An 18,476-nucleotide genomic window follows, 5' to 3' on the forward strand; every position below is an offset into this window, starting at 1 on the left:
CCATCAATCTCAGTGATGTATCTGGTTTGAGCTCTGTAACTGATCATGCAATCATCTTCCAAGTTTTTAATCTTTTCTTCACTGATCATCTCACTAGCCTCATACCCATTGACGATACTCTGTTTCCTAAAACACTCACTTTCCAGCCTGCCTACTTTTGTTTTCAATTCATTGATAATTTCATTTAAATCAACAGTAGGAGCAGAGTGTAGCTGAGATGATGATCCAGATTCTTTCTCAATTATGGCCATGAATGCCACATTTACTTTCTTGATATTATCTGCAATATCCTATTCATGATTGCTCCAATCAAAATTTCCCTCATGTTGTGTAGTCACTGTAGGTTCCCAGCCGGATCTACATGGAAGTATCTCGTACTACGTAGGTGCGGAATCCATACGTAAGATGATACGAGTGTTCGATGCGATATACGTTAAAACCAAGCACAAATTGTAACGATTCCGGCAAAATCAGGTATACCCTAACCGGTATATACTATTTATGTGATATTTAATAATGAATATGTGAATTATAATGTGTTTATACGAGTATGTATGATTCACAGTACGGATTATACTCGATTATACAGTTAATCGTATTGGAAATACGATTAACCGATTAACGGTTATTGAAGCCCGAACGAATCGAGGATACATTATAGACGAGATATATAATATTTAGTGATGTTTAAGAAGTGTTAAAGCTTCGGGATAACTGAATTAAAGCACAGAAAAAGAATTTCGATTTAATGGTACGTCTGTACGTTAAACGAAACCTTTAATACCAAACCAAGCAAGAGACGATCGATCAAGCCGAAAAAGATGCGCGATTATTAATGACATGATGTTTTAAGTTAATAAATGTCATGGTTTAAGTTTTTAAAGTTTTTAAATCGGTTTTATATAAATTTCATTTTTAAGCCGAAAAACGACCGTTTTAGCATCGTTTTAAGCCGAATTAAACGTTTAACCGAAAAACGAACTGAACCAGATTATCCAAAACATTATCCAGATTACGGAAATCTGAATGTGTGGCTAAGAATGAAGAAGTGGGTCCCACCCCACTCCCTCCTTAATGCCGATCGGATAAGGGGCATTCCCCCCTTGTCTTGTTTTCTTTTTTCAACACAAACAACTCAACATCCATCAACTTCTTCCATTGTATGATCTAAAGATCCAAAGTTTTAACTAGAAAACCGAGGTAAAGATCGTGTTATGTACATGTTTATCTTCGTTTCTCGAGTTTTATTGCAAGAAAATGAGGTTTCAAGTGAAAAAAGGGTGAAAACCCGAGATGAAACCGATTCTTGCATGATCAAGTGATGTATACGGGTTATACAAGGGATCTTGGTCCAAGAAAGGAGTTAAACGAACCAAAAACGAATTTTTACGGTTAAATCTTTGTTTTTATATCATAACCGAAACCATGAAAGAAATGGCTTGATTGTGGGTGTAACTTGCTTGGTGTGGTGTTATTTTGCTTGTAGGTGTTGTATCTAGTTGTTAGCAAAGGCTAGAAAGCGGGATCCTTGCGATTTGAAGCTAGAAACTCAAGGTAGTTCGGTTTTCGTATGTTGTTGTGTTTTGGGACAGATTGTGATACGTGTATAGTTAGGTCATGAAATTTTACAGAGGTGTTAGATATATGAAAATATGAGTTCTGTAAATTTTTGGTAATTTTTGGACAAAGGATGAATATTTGGTGAATTTAATGCTCGGTTTTGGCCAAAAATGGTGAAAAATAGCTAAATATCATGAAAAATTCTGGAAAATTCCAGATAAGCTTTTTATAACATGTATAAGTCACACACAAAATTTTAGGTCAGATGGAGAAGTCTAAGTAGGCTTTTCGGTTAAACGAGTTCTAGGGTTTTCTAGCTCGGTTTTAGTGAAAATGGCATGTAAAATGAGATTTTGGTTCTGGAAAAATTACAGGGGACTATGGGGATGGCAGGAGTTATCCAAGAAAAATGTTGGATTTTTCTAAGATCGTTTGGTATTTACGACATATTTAGTGTTTAAATGATGTTTAAAAATAGATAAATAAATTTTAAATATAAAAATAAATTCTGGAAATATTTTTATAAAAATCCCCACTGTCAAAAAGTGATTTATGCAAAATTTCAAGATCCGAGATTAAACGGATAATTATTTGTGCTAAAAAGAAGATAAAAACAAACTTTTAAAGCTTAAAACGCGTAAACCGGTAAAGTTCGCCTAAGCGAGCTGACTGGTGTATAAAAACCCTAAAAATGAACTATTTTCATATAATTGAGTTAAACAAGTAAAAATAAATCATCCGAAAATAATTCGGATGATTTGAGTAATTTTAACCGATTTAACAGTTTCCGGTACGCCAAAGACGGAAACGGGTCCCGCGGCCAATCGGGGCGTCTAAACCGAGCTCTAAATTCACAACTTTACTTAAATTATCAATCAACAACTATTTTCGGGTCGTGGGTGACCAAACTCATTTTTGAAACGTAAAAACGGATAACCGTGCTATGCACGCAAAACGGAAAAACGACTAGTAGTAATTTTGACTAATGAACTGTAAACGATATCACGATCTGAGTCCTGAGAAGTGTTTCTGGGTTAACATTTCCCCCAGAACGGGTACAGTACTGGGTTAACAGTGTCCCCAGATGTACCGGTTAACACGATTAAAATTATATAAATAGTGAATGTATAGTAACGAATTTAGGGATCGTATTACAGATCCGGATTAATAGCTCACGTACTGTGTTACTGCTTGCGATAAGGTGAGTTTCACGAGCCCCTTTTTCTGAATTGTTTTTTAAATATTTTCCCGGGGCGGAAAGCATGTTATTATTGAAATGTTTAAGTACATATTGAACACATGGAATTGCGTGTATTTATAAATATTTGATTGTACGGGAATCGTATGTAATGGGTATAGTACTGGGTTAACAGTGCCCCCAGATGTCCCTAGAAGTGTTTCTGGGTTAACATTGCCCCCGGAATGGGTACTGTACTGGGTTAACAGTGTCCCCAGATGTCCGTAGAAGTATAATTACATCGCTAATATATGATTATTATAATGATTTATCACAGTTGTTTAAATTAGTGAAACTCACCAACTATTCGTAGTTGACCCGTTTTCTTTACATGCTTTCTAGGCACTCCCAAACTGGAATAAGTGCTACATGCTTGATGATACGTGCTTTTGTGGAAGCTTAGTGATCATTTTGTATTAAATATGTTAATGTACTATTGGTAAAACTTATGTGCTGTCGCCTAGACGATAACTAAACTCGGAACAATGTAATATGATATGAATTAATGTAGTGGTGTTTTCTTTATAAGCAATGCTGTTGATATCAGACGTGTCTGTTGCATCCCGTTTACGTTTCCGCTGCGGTTACGGGGTGTTACAGAACTTGGTATCAGAGCCATTGGTTATAAAGAATTAGGATGTCTTTAAAAGATACCTAAAATATAACCAGTAGCTCAAGTATTATAGGATCTGAATATCAACTAATAATTTATAGTGACGAGATCTGGATGAACTTGGATGGACAAGTGAGTTATTATGGTCCGGAACATAATAACAGACTTGTCCACACGAGGGAATTCAGGGGAAGTCACGGGGAACACTAATAGGTAAAACCGGCAACATATGTGTAAGTATATGATAATATTTTTATGTGGCAAAGTTGTATAAGTATGTGTATATTAATTGTGATTTACATCATGGAAGGAACTATATGTTTGCTAACTTGTGTACAGGTAAGGATGTCGAGGTCTCGAAGTTTGTCCATGGAAGAGGACCCGGAGGAGGCCAGTTCCGGGAACTCTAGGAGCTTACGCTTAGCATCCAGCACCGAGCCTACTGAGACTAGCCATAGGAGTGCTAGCTTGTCCTCCCCTGCTAGGGTTGCCAGATCCCCCACCCCACCCGCACCACAGGTCACCCCTACCCCTCCCAAACCCGGTCCCCGTCTCACGGCGCGGATCAGTGTCCCTTATGTCCCACCTACCTCTACCCCACCCAGACCTACTTACCACAGGGGTGAGTCCTCCCGCCTCCAGCCTGAGCCTGAGCCTCCACCCGTGTGGGGTACCCCCAGGCTGGAGAGGGATGAGCGTCCCTCCTTCGAGGCTGCATGGCTTCGATTGCTCCACGAGCAGGTGGTTGATCACACCGTCGCCTTGACGGTGGGGATTCAGAGGAGGAATCACTTGGCGGACTGCGTACTGGACAGCCAGTACGCGATTGGCCAGCTGAGGAGGGAGGGTGCATACTCCCAGTGGATGATTGACCGGATGGAGACACGGATCCGGGGTTTGATGGCGGTGTTAGTAGTGATGGTGGCAGTGATGGTGTGGTTGGTATACCACCATGTTTAGATCATGTTAGGGTGGTAGTAGTCAGGGTCCGCTTTTTGATACTCTGTGTAAGCAGTCAGTGGCGATGCTAACATAGAGTGAATCTTGGGTAGTTATAGTACAGCCACTAGCCCATAGGGGGTCTCTTTTTTGTTTGGGAATATCATTGTAGATACTTTTGGTGTATCATTCAAGCACTGACCCATAGCGGGTTATGTCGAAATGATGCCGATGTAGGACCGATGTATGAAAACTTGATCTATGGGCTGATGTTTATGAAATGTGTACTGATGCTTATGTAATATGTACTAATGTTTATTAATGAATGGAATATGTGTTGTGTATTGAGATTGGAAATTGTATTAATTATATGTATTTTCTTAATGTTGTGTAGAATGGCACCAACACGGTCAGCTCAAATGTCAGAAGTGGATGTGAGCCGTCGATTGCTCGTCAGTTAGAGGCGGCGATATCGGATATAGTATCGCGCATCGCCGCCAGTATTAATAATACGACCAATCCAGCCCCTGCGAGCAATCAAACGACCACCAATAATGATGGGAAACAAAATGTGAACCCTCCACCGAACGGTAACCCGATTCCGAGTAATGACGCACCGCCTAGGGTGGTCGTTACAGACAGTAATGACCCTATACCTAGTGTAGAAACGAACCGCACTGAACCGACTCCTGCAACAAAGGGATGTTCAATTAAAGATTTTATGTTGTGCAAGCTCCTAGATTTTAGTGGGTCTGAGGGACCAAATGGGTTGGTTAAGTGGATTGAGAAAATAGAGTCGGTTGTGAACATCAGCAACTGCCCTGAGGATTACGTTGTTAAGTATGCTACCTGCACGTTCACGGATCATGCCTTGACATGGTGGAACACAATAGTGCAGACTCGCGGTCAGGCAGCGACAAACCGCATAACCTGGGCAGAACTTACCTTGTGCTGGAACATTTCTGTCCGAAAAACGAACTGCATAAGTTAGAAAATGAATTGTGGAACCTGGAGATGCAGGGGGCAGACCACTTGGGTTATACGAACCAATTTAATGAGTTGTCACGATTGGTGCCATGGTTGGTCACCCCAGAGTCAAAGAGGGTTGAGCGTTATATATGGGGACTAACTCCAGTAGTAAGGAGTATAGTAAACGCTGAGGGACACCAGACGTTTGAGGGTGCGGTGACGCAAGCTGGTATCGTCACATACGATTTCATGAGGAGTGGGTCACTGAAAGTGGCAGGAGAGTCCGCTGGGGGAAAGCGAGGTACGTATGACAATAGGATCCAGGAGAAGCAACAAAATAAACGTGCTCGGCCCGCTACCCAGAACTACGCCATGACTAGTTCAGGCGGAAGGCAGGAACCGCAGACAAGGACGTTTCATAGGTGTGGGAAATGCGGTTACCAGCATGGTGGCGTGTGCAAGGAGGTAGTGTGCCGCCGGTGTGGCAGGGATGGGCACTACGCACCGAGATGTAGGACAAACCTGAACAATCTGAACCGACAACCGCAACCTATCCGTGCGCAGCCATTTAGAACCCAACCAGCCCGACAACAAAACCCACAAGGAAACCAAGTGATGACCACCAGCCGTGCTTGCTTTGAATGCGGCAGCACAGACCACTTCAAGAGATACTGCCCGAAGCTGAACCAGGGAGGAAATAGGAGGCAAACCATGGGTCAGGCATCGTCGTCCAATCCGGCGAGAGGCCGAGCGTTTGTGATGGGGGCGAACGAAGCACGCCAGGACCCCAGCGTAGTGACAGGTACATTCTTCGTCTCTGATCATTACGCTTCTGTATTATTTGATACAGGCGCCGATAGAAGTTTTGTCTCTGTTAATTTCCTATCGATAGCAAACCTTCCGATTAGTGAAACCATAGAACCTTACACCGTAGAAGTCGCTAACGGTAAAACCATGATAGTTAATCAGATAGTTCGGAATTGCCCTTTTATTCTGAACGATCAATCCTTCCTGATTGACTTATTACCGGTAGAATTAGGTAGTTTTGACGTGATAGTGGGAATGGATTGGTTAGTACGTAACAAAGTGGAAATAAACTGTGAAAAGAAAATCGTCAAGATCCGGGTGTCGGATGACGAAGAGGTGTTAGTGCAAGGAGAGAAGTCAAGCACAATGATACCATTTATATCCCACCTCAAGGTGTTAAAATATATACGCCAGGGATGCGTGGCGTATCTAGCAAGCTTGACGGACACAGATTCTGATGAGAAACGGGTGGATGATATCCCGGTGGTACGCGAGTTTCCACAAGTTTTCCCAGAAGAACTTCCTGGATTACCGCCAACCCGACAGGTCGAATTCAGAATCGATTTATTACCTCAAGCTAGCTCTGTTGCTAAAGCACCCTACAGACTTGCACCGTCCGAGATGCAAGAATTATCCAATCAGTTGCAAGAAATTGTTGGATAAAGGATTTATACGTCCTAGTTATTCCCCGTGGGGTGCACCTGTATTATTCGTGAAAAAGAAGGACGGGAGCCTTAGAATGTGCATTGATTACAGGGAGTTAAACAAGTTAACAATTAAAAATAGGTACCCTCTTCCCCGAATTGATGATCTGTTTGACCAGCTGCAAGGTGCGAGCTATTTCTCAAAAATCGATCTTAGATCGGGATACCATCAGGTTAGAATTCAGGAAGAAGATATTCCAAAAACCGCATTCCGAACTCGCTACGGCCATTACGAGTTCTTAGTTATGCCTTTCGGGCTAACAAATGCGCCGGCAGTGTTCATGGATCTCATGAATCGAGTCTGTAAACCCTATCTCGACAAATTCGTCATCGTGTTTATTGACGATATTTTGATTGACTCGAAAAGTAAAGAAGAGCACGAGCAACACTTAAGAATCATTTTAGAGCTTTTGAATCAGGAGAAGTTGTATGCAAAATTCTCCAAGTGTAACTTCTGGTTACAAGAAGTGCAATTCCTAGGTCACGTTGTAAACCATCAAGGAATACACGTTGATCCGAGTAAGATTGAAGCAATTAAGAATTGGCAAGCGCCTAAAACGCCAAAGGAAATCCGCCAATTCTTAGGCTTAGCTGGATATTATCGTCGATTCATAGAGAACTTTTCCAGCATCGCCCAACCTTTAACTCTCCTGACTCAAAAAGATCGAAAGTATGAATGGGGAGAAGAGCAGGAAACGGCGTTTCAAACGCTAAAGCAAAAATTGTGCCAAGCGCCGATTTTAAGTCTCCCCGATGGAGACGATGGTTTTGTCGCGTATTGTGACGCATCGCGTAGAGGGTTAGGATGCGTGTTGATGCAGAATAATAAGGTTATAGCCTATGCTTCCCGACAGTTAAAAGTACATGAGAAAAATTACACTACTCATGACTTAGAACTGGGAGCGGTTATCTTCGCACTTAAAATCTGGAGACATTATCTCTACGGTACGAAGTGCACCATCTTCACCGATCATAAAAGTTTGCAACACATATTCGATCAGAAAGAACTGAATATGAGGCAACGAAGATGGGTCGAGTTGTTAAGCGACTATGACTGTGACATCCGTTATCACCCCGGCAAGGCTAACGTCGTAGCCGATGCCTTGAGTAGGAAAGATCGGGTTAAGCCATTGCGAGTGCGAGCACTGGGATGATAGTCCGGTCGAACCTTTCGGACCTGATTCGAGTCGCTCATCGGGAGGCGTTGAAAGAGGATCAATTGGAAAAGGAGGGACTTTACGGCAATGAGAAGAATTTCGAACAGCGTGTGGACGAAATTCTTTATTTCAAAAATCAGGTTTGGATCCCGACCCTCCATGACCTTCGTGAATTAATCATGGACGAAGCGCATAGATCGAAATATTCCATACATCCGGGATCGGATAAGATGTACAAGGATGTGAAGGAGTTCTACTGGTGGCCGGGTATGAAAAAGGACATAGCAACGTATGTCGGTAAATGTACGACTTGTGCGAAAGTTAAGGCGGAACACCAGAAACCCTCGTGAATGTTACAACAACCGAAAATTCCCGAATGGAAGTGGGAGCAAATCACGATGGATTTTGTGACACATCTTCCTAAGACGTCCCGAGGACATGATGCAATTTGGGTAATCGTGGATCGATTAACCAAATCGGCACATTTTATCCCGATTAGAAATAATTATAACACTGAGAGACTTGCGCAGATTTATATAAATGAAATTGTGTCCCGTCATGGGATACCCATCTCAATCATCTCCGATCGGGATAGCCATTTCACCTCCAATCTTTGGCAAGCTGTGCAAGAAGCGCTGGGAACGCGCATTGATTTAAGCATAGCCTACTACCCTCAGACCGATGGTCAGTCTGAGAGGACCATCCAAACCCTGGAGGATTTGCTTCGTGCATGCGTACTGGATTTTAAGGGAAATTGGGATCAACATCTCCCACTCGTTGAGTTTTCCTACAATAACAGTTACCATAGCAGTATAAAGGCAGCGCCTTACGAAGCATTGTATGGTCGGAAGTGCCGATCACCACTCTGCTGGACTGAAGTGGGCGACACTCAGGTTATTAGATCGGACCTGGTCCAGGAAACGACCAGCAAAATCCTTGAAATTAGGAACAATCTGAAGGCCGCGCGGGATCGGCAGAAGAGTTATGCCGATACCCGTAGAAAACCGTTGTCGTTTGAGAAAGGCGATAAAGTGTATTTGAAAGTATCACCTTGGAAGGGTGTAGTCAGATTTTGGAAAGGCGGGGAAGTTAGCCCCGAGATATATTGGACCATTCAATATTACTGCAAAAATCGGTCCCGTAGCATACCGATTAGAACTACCCGATGATCTGAGTGCAGTTCACAACGTGTTTCACGTATCGAACTTGAAAAGATGTCTGGCGGATGAGACATCGGTGTTACCTTTAGAGGGTGTCCAAATAAGTGATAAGCTCAATTTCGTAGAGGAACCCATAGAAATAGTAGACGGGAAAATCAAGTAACTTAGACACAATAAGATTTCGTTGGTCAAAGTTAGATGGAATTCGCAACGAGGCCCAGAATATACATGGGAACGAAAGGACGAATTCCGGAAGAAATACCCCTATCTATTTCCTCAAAAGGAAGTAGTCGATGCGTAAAATTTCGAGGACGAAATTTCTTTTACGGGGGGGAGAATGTAACGATTCCGGCAAAATCAGGTATACCCTAACCAGTATATACTATTTATGTGATATTTAATAATGAATATGTGAATTATAATGTGTTTATACGAGTATGTATGATTCACAGTACGGATTATACTCGATTATACAGTTAATCGTATTGGAAATACGATTAACCGATTTACGGTTATTGAAGCCCGAACGAATCGAGGATACATTATAGACGAGATATATAATATTTAGTGATGTTTACGAAGTGTTAAAGTTTCGGGATAAGTGAATTAAAGCACAGAAAAAGAATTTCGATTTAATGGTACGTCGGTACGTTAAACGAAACCTTTAATACCAAACCAAGCAAAAGACGATCGATCAAGCCGAAAAAGATGCGCGATTATTAATGATATGATGTTTTAAGTTAATAAATGTCATGGTTTAAGTTTTTAAAGTTTTTAAATCGGTTTTATATAAATTTCATTTTTAAGCCAAAAAACGACCGTTTTAGCCTCGTTTTAAGCTGAATTAAACGTTTAACAGAAAAACGAACTGAACCAGATTATCCAAAACATTATCCAGATTACGGAAATCTGAATGTGTGGCTAAGAATGAAGAAGTGGGTCCCACCCCACTCCCTCCTTTATGCCGATCGGACAAGGGGTATTCCCCCCTTGTCTTGTTTTCTTTTTTCAACACAAACAACTCAACATCCATCAACTTCTTCCATTGTATGATCTAAAGATCCAAAGTTTTAACAAGAAAACCGAGGTAAAGATCGTGTTATGTACGTGTTTATCTTCGTTTCTCGAGTTTTATTGCAAGAAAATGAGGTTTCAAGTGAAAAAAGGGTGAAAACCCGAGATGAAACCGATTCTTGCATGATCAAGTGATGTATACGGGTTATACAAGGGATCTTGGTCCAAGAAAGGAGTTAAACGAACCAAAAACGAATTTTTACGGTTAAATCTTTGTTTTTATATCATAACCGAAACCATGAAAGAAATGGCTTGATTGTGGGTGTAACTTGCTTGGTGTGGTGTTAATGTGCTTGTAGGTGTTGTATCTAGTTGTTAGCAAAGGCTAGAAAGCGGGATCCTTGCGATTTGAAGCTAGAAACTCAAGGTAGTTCGGTTTTCGTATGTTGTTGTGTTTTGGGACAGATTGTGATACGTGTATAGTTAGGTCATGAAATTTTACAGAGGTGTTAGATATATGAAAATATGAGTTCTGTGAATTTTTGGTAATTTTTGGACAAAGGATGAATATTTGGTGAATTTAATGCTCGGTTTTGGCCAAAAATGGTGAAAAATAGCTAAATATCATGAAAAATTCTGGAAAATTCCAGATAAGCTTTTTATAACATGTATAAGTCACACACAAAATTTGAGGTCAGATGGAGAAGTCTAAGTAGGCTTTTCGGTTAAACGAGTTCTAGGGTTTTCTAGCTCGGTTTTAGTGAAAATGGCATGTAAACTGAGATTTTGGTTCTGGAAAAATTACAGGGGACTATGGGTATGGCAGGAGTTATCCAAGAAAAATTTGGGATTTTTCTAAGATCGTTTGGTATTTACGACATATTTAGTGTTTAAATGATGTTTAAAAATAGATAAATAAATTTTAAATATAAAAATAAATTCTGGAAATATTTTTATAAAAATCCCCACTGTCAAAAAGTGATTTATGCAAAATTTCAAGATCCGAGATTAAACGGATAATTATTTGTGCTAAAAAGAAGATAAAAACAAACTTTTAAAGCTTAAAACGCGTAAACCGGTAAAGTTCGCCTAATCGAGCTGACTGGTGTATAAAAACCCTAAATATGAACTATTTTCATATAATTGAGTTAAACAAGTAAAAATAAATCATCCGAAAATAATTCGGATGATTTGAGTAATTTTAACCGATTTAACAGTTTCCGGTACGCCAAAGACGGAAACGGGTCCCGCGGCCAATCGGGGCGTCTAAACCGAGCTCTAAATTCACAACTTTACTTAAATTATCAGTCAACAACTATTTTCGGGTCGTGTGTGACCAAACTCATTTTTGAAACGTAAAAACGGATAACCGTGCTATGCACGCAAAACGGAAAAACGACTAGTAGTAATTTTGACTAATGAACTCTAAACGATATCACGATCTGAGTCCTGAGAAGTGTTTCTGGGTTAACATTGCCCCCAGAACGGGTACAGTACTGGGTTAACAGTGTCCCCAGATGTACCGGTTAACACGATTAAAATTATATAAATAGTGAATGTATAGTAACGAATTTAGGGATCGTATTACAAATCCGGATTAATAGCTCACGTACTGTGTTACTGCTAGCGATAAGGTGAGTTTCACGAGCCCCTTTTTCTGAAATGTTTTTTAAATATTTTCCCGGGGCGGAAAGCATGTTATTATTGAAATGTTTAAGTACATATTGAACACATGGAATTGCGTGTATTTATAAATATTTGATTGTACGGGAATCGTATGGAATGGGTACAGTACTGGGTTAACAGTGCCCCCAGATGTCCCTAGAAGTGTTTCTGGGTTAACATTGCCCCCGGAATGGGTACTGTACTGGGTTAACAGTGTCCCCAGAGGTCCCTAGAAGTGTTTCCGGGTTAACATTGCCCCCGGAATGGGTACTGTACTGGGTTAACAGTGTCCCCAGATGTCCGTAGAAGTATAATTACATCGCTAATATATGATTATTATAATGATTTATCACAGTTGTTTAAATTAGTGAAACTCACCAACTATTCGTAGTTGACCCGTTTTCTTTACATGCTTTCTAGGTACTCCCAAATTGGAATAAGTACTACATGCTTGATGATGCGTGCTTTTGTGGAAGCTTAGTGATCATTTTGTATTAAATATGTTAATGTACTATTGGTAAAACTTATGTGCTGTCGCCTAGACGATAACTAAACTCGGAACAATGTAATATGATATGAATTAATGTAGTGGTGTTTTCTTTATAAGCAATGCTGTTGATATCAGACGTGTCTGTTGCATCCCGTTTACGTTTCCGCTGCGGTTACGGGGTGTTACACAAATACACGTTACAATACTCAAAAGACACGTTGTATTGCAACTCCTTTAACACGTGATATCCAAATCACAATTACACGTTCTCGTTCACTCTTTCAAAACCAAGCCGTAGCCTAACATATATAGTTATCGACAACTTCGCCTAACAGACTAGGCGAAGTTGTCAATAACTTCGCTTGTCCACAAGTTCGCTTATATCAGGCGAACTTGTGAGACAACTTAACTAAAACACAAAAACAAAATCAACTAACACGATTACAGACACTAGATATTGAACTACTGACATCATGTACCAACAGACTCCCCCTTGGCAGTAGCTTCATATCTCTAACTTCAATCACGTGTCTTGTAATCCCAAAACTCGAGTCACCCGTCTTCAAGCATGAACACCTTCTCTGACACAAACAGAAACTACTCTCTGGTATTTCTTGGCTTCATCTTTCCATGCAGGAATATAGAATATCTTTTTCTCGTTCAGCACCCGCAAGTCAGCTTGAGACAAATTCACCAAGTGCATTGGATCATACACTCTCAGCAACTCTTGTTCATCTTCATCCTCCATCACCGCTTCAGCTGTTTCACTATCGACACACCACCATTTCAAATTCTTTAAGACATCCTTGGGCATTTGTTTCATCGGCACTTCTTTTAAACACCGGATAGGCTTATACTTCATAACCATCCAAGGCTTGCCATCAGCTCTCATTCCTCTGTCTTTATCTTCAACGAGCTTTCCTTTCTGCGGCTTTAACAGCTCGAACTTTTTATCTTTTATACTTTCTTTCCAAACGATCTTCCCAATAATCCTAGCCATATTATCATCACTCCTGTTTATCAACCCCAACTTGGCTAAGTCCTTCACCTCACACTCCGGCAAGGTATTCAATGATCTCAACTACCTTTTGAAGTACTGAACTCCGTTAAAACGTTTAATCACAAACAGCTTCAGCTGCTCATCATATAACCAGCATATAATCCCCTTCTTCGATTCGGCATACCCTTTGATAATAACTCTTCTTAAACATAGTTGGAACCGCTGTTTCTTTGTCTTTACGAACCATTGAGCGTAGCCTTCTTTCCATCTCGGCTGCTCTTCCCATTCAGTCTCGTCACTTCCCATATCATGACTCACATTTGTCTTATCAACTTCCGGAATCTCATGCTCAACATTTTCCTCCACAATCTCTCCCTTTTCAATCTCACTATCAATTACAATGTCAGCTCCTATCTTCTCAATCTCTTCAACCGGTAACACATCGTCGTCACCTGCAATATCAACAACCAAACTTTCCACATCATCCACTACCACCACATCATCACCCCCTGATTCACCAGTTGCACCAGTAGACTCCCCCTGAGATGTGGAAGTCCCAAGAGTTTGTTCAGTTCTTGGCAACTCACCACCTGCACCTTTCGATGCATTGGGATCATCGTCTCGATCATTCCTCTTCTTCGTCCTATCGCTTATCCATAACTTCGTCCTATCGCAACTTCGCTTAGTATTAAAATTTACACTACAGACCCTTATAAATTTGAACATTATGCAATTGTCTTTTAAAACTTCCTTTAAAGATTAAATGTTACGATCAAAGACCAAGTAACCAAGTTTTCAACCATAAAACAAAATATGCAATGAAAATTTTAGAAATTAAGTAAACGGGATCAAATTTTAGTCTTGTCGGGGACCAGCATGTTTTAGAAAAGATCCGAACAGGAATCATACTAATTAAATTGCTATCACATAGATCCATGTTCAACGGCATTATGACATACAGAAACAGGTTGTAAGCAGGTAAACAACTTAGTATGGTTTTCATCGCTTCTGTGATACGGATTAGGTACAATTAAGCTCAAAAGTTAAATGGACAACACATCAGAGATTGTGATGCCTCCTATCTATTCTCAAAGCTTGTTTGGCTTTCCCCAAGTCACCCCGAGTTGACCTCGACCCGTAGTGTCTGATTAAACTGTAATTACATCTTGATCTTTTAGAGTCTTCATCCCGTTCTCTTTCTTGATAAGTATAACATAATAGGCTTCAGAAGGCTTAACATCATTTTTTTTTAAATAACAAAGATTTACATAGCTTCAAACAGTAGACTACTGCAAGTCCCGAATCTGGATCACTGCAGGTACTTGACACACTATCTTCTTGGAAATCAGAACACTCACGGGCTCTTGTATGACTGGGTAATCGCTTTTCTACCTATCATTCGGAAAGATGTATATGGAGACATACACAACTCTTAATGAGTCGTCCCTTTAAATCGAGAAGATTTAGTTAGTATCACTTTAACTTTTATGCACCATAAAAAGCTACCATAACATACAATGACTGTTCTAGAGTCTTTTAGGCCTAATAACTTCACTAGTTAAGCACACAGAAATAGTTTCTGTATCACTTTCCAAGGTTGGATCAATTTTCTTAGAAACATTGTATTGAAACTTCTTACGAAGTTGTAGACTTGAAAAATTATATCATCTCCCTAAAAAAAATTTTAAATTATATCGCCCCGATCAAGTCAAAGTCTTCAAATAAACGGCTATCCTGAAGATCTAATGGATCAGCTGGACCGACCACATACGAGTATGTGTCCTTCTAACTAAGTGTGAACGACTATTTTTCAGTGAAAGAATAAAAACACATCATAAACCGCCCCGGTCACTTTCAGTCATCTGGTTAATGGCTATCCTCATAATCTACTGGTAGAAGTGAGGACCAAACACATCCGAAGATATGTCCTTCAAACTGAAGCAACCGAAATAATTCTAAGCGATAGTGACGTTTTTTTTTTAAACTCAAAACGAAAAATACGGTTACTCAGAATTGATCATCCCTTTAAGCTCAACAAGATTTTGAAAACGAGTTCTGTCAAACACTTTAGTAAAAAGATCAGCGAAATTATCTAACGAATCAACCTTTTCGAGCACTATTAATTTCTTCTCAGCACAATCCCGTATAAAAAAGATGACGAATGTCAATGTGTTTAGTTTTGCTATGCTTTACGGGATTGTTAGTTACTGAGATGGCAGCAGTGTTATCAATACAAATGGGAGTTTGAGTGAAATTCAGACCGTAATCGCGCAATTGCTGTTGTATCCATAGAACCTGGGAGCAGCAGTTCGATGCTGCCATGTACTCTGCTTCGCAGGTGGAAATGGCTACAGAGGTCTGCTTCTTGCACTGCCATGAAACCAATCTTCCTCCCAGAAACTGACATCCACCGGTTGTCGATTTCCTATTCTGATTGCAACCTCCATAGTCCGAATCTGTGTAAGCGACCAAATCCAAGTCTCCCCCTTTCGTATACCTCAATCCCAGCTTAGGCTTGCCTTTGAGATACCGCAGTATTCTCTTCACTCCCTTCATGTGAGATTCCTTTGGGCTTGCCTGAAATCGAGCACAGAGACAAACTGCAAACATAATATCAGGTCTAGATGCAGTTAAATACATTAAAGAACCTACGATTGCTCGATATTGGGTGGGGTCCACGTCTTCATCACCGTCCGAGTCAGCACCCAGTTTGTGATTGACGCAAACCGTCCAGTTTGTGATTGGCTTTCGACCATGCATAAGTTCATAACAAGTTTTATTCAATCTTTTAACAGTTAAAACACGATTAAGGATATAGCAGGCTGTGGCAACAGCTTCAGCCCAGAACATAACGAGAAGTTTAGCATCAGCCAGCATAGTTCTGGCTCCTTCAATTAGCGTCCTGTTCTTCCTCTCAGCTACTCCATTTTGTTGTGGAGTATACGGGGCGCTGTACTGGTGGTCTATCCCTTTCTGTAAGCAGAACAGCTCCATCTGGTTGTTCTTGAACTCTGTCCCATTATCACTTCTGATGTACTTGACCTTTCTCCCAACAATGTTTTCAACCTTGTTAATCAAGTTAATTACCAACTGAACCGTCTCATCCTTTGCCTTCAAAAAATACACCCAAGAGTATCGAGAGTAATCATCGGTTACTGTCGTTCCATCTAGACTCTTCACATCACTGGACCGAAGAGATCCATGTGAAGTAGGTCTAGTGTACTGACAATTGAGTTAACCTTCTTGGAGTGATGAGGTTTCTTGTGTTGTTTTCCCTTCTTGCACGATAAGCATTGATCTTCAAAGTTGAAATTTTTCAGGGAAACACCAAGCACTAGCCCATTCTTGACAATATAATTCATTTTTCGAAGATGTATATGTCCCATTCTCCGATGCCATAACTCGGACTCAGATTCAGTTGCCTTTGACAGAAGACATAACTCTTCTGTTGCCATCTCGGTTGACCTCATATCCATTACATATGTGTTCTTTTCTCTTGGAGCTTTCATCACCACCCATGCCTCTGGTATCTTGAAACCAGGATACAAAACAATTGCTTCATTTTTAGTAAAGTGCACTGTGTACTCTTTGTCACAAATTTGAGACACGCTCAACAAATTATGCTTCAACTCCTAAACAAAATTCACCTTCTCTAACTTCATTTTACCATTTGTCACAGTTCCAATACCAGTAATTCTACCTCCACTCTCTACAGCAAAACTTACCCTACCTCCTTGAACAGGTTTCCATTCGTGTAACAAATTCTTGTTACCAGTCATGTGCCGGGAACAGCCACTATCCACAACCCAACGATTGTTTACAGTCCTGTTCAACTGTTCCTGCACAGTTAACGAAATGATTAAAATCTGGGGACCCAAGACCTACTGGTCTTGGGTCGATTAAATCTGTTAAACGGCATCCCGTACTTTGACTGCCCAAAGGCAGTTTGAGAGTGATTTCTGTAAGTTCTGAAAGGATACCATCTTGAGAATTGACTATGAGGCCATCCAAACCTTAGTGGATTAACTGAGTTATAATTGTTGGTTTGGTTGTTAACTGGGAAACACTGAGATCGATTTCTTTGAAATCTTGGATTAGTCCAATATCTGAACTTTGGTGAGTAAGCATTCTTACCATTATAGTAATTACTATTCATTTTATTCTCAGTTTTCGGAGGCCTCATACCTCTGAATCTCTGATTCAGAGGACAATTCGCAATCAGGTGTCCTATTTGATTGCATCTGAAACAACTCCTGTGTTTAACCTTCGTCTCAACAGTTGTTTCAGATGTTGAGGTTGCATTACTATTCGTTTGTCTAACATATGGTGGGACAAACGGGTTTAGGAGAGAGTTCTTTTCAGTTGGCTTATATTCCTCCCCACGTTTTAGTAACACTACCTCTTCTTTTATCTCACTAGATTCGGATGTCTTGTCCGAATTGGATGAGACAGAACTAGAAGCAGAAATCTTAACATTTGAAACAGGCTTACATGTTTCGCTTTTACTAACTTCAGGTTCTTTAATCGAAACTCTGAAAGGAACTGTCTGACTAATTTCAACATCGACAGATTTCTGATTACTAGGATCATACGTATAGTTATGGTTATATGGTGGTGGAACTTCAGAATATCCAATTCCCCCTTTGTTAACTGGGGAACGTTGAACACTTACGATGTGATCAAACATTGCTGAGGAATTTCTAAACTGTTCAATTTTTCTGTTTAGTTCCACCACTTTTACCTGGTAATCAACTATCTGTTTATCCCTTTCAGCAATTAGTTTGGTTTTCTCTTCTAACACTTCATAACTAAGGTCAATTACTTGTATTTTTTCTGCTAGACTGGTTTTAAGACTTCTGATATCTTTTTCACTAGCTTTTATTTTTACAGAGTAACTGTTTTCTCTAGTTTTAGTGTAATGATGATCTTCTTTTAACGTTTTAAATTGAGTGTCCAAACTAACAAACTGATCAGTTACGGTATTGTTCAGACAGATTTTCACATTGCATACAGGGGAGTTCAGGACTTACCTCAGAAAGCTGATCGTTCACTTCTGCCATATAAGCTTGATCTTCTCCCGTCTCTCTGTCACTTCCTCTAGTTTCGATGTTTACCAAGTTGGCCTGTTCGAACACTTTCTCAACTTGCAGATTCCAGTTGT

Source organism: Bidens hawaiensis, unplaced genomic scaffold, assembly GCF_021521415.1.
Source record: "Bidens hawaiensis isolate Kalapana, Puna unplaced genomic scaffold, B.hawaiensis_p1.1 tig00000190_1, whole genome shotgun sequence".
Classification (NCBI taxonomy): domain Eukaryota; kingdom Viridiplantae; phylum Streptophyta; class Magnoliopsida; order Asterales; family Asteraceae; genus Bidens; species Bidens hawaiensis.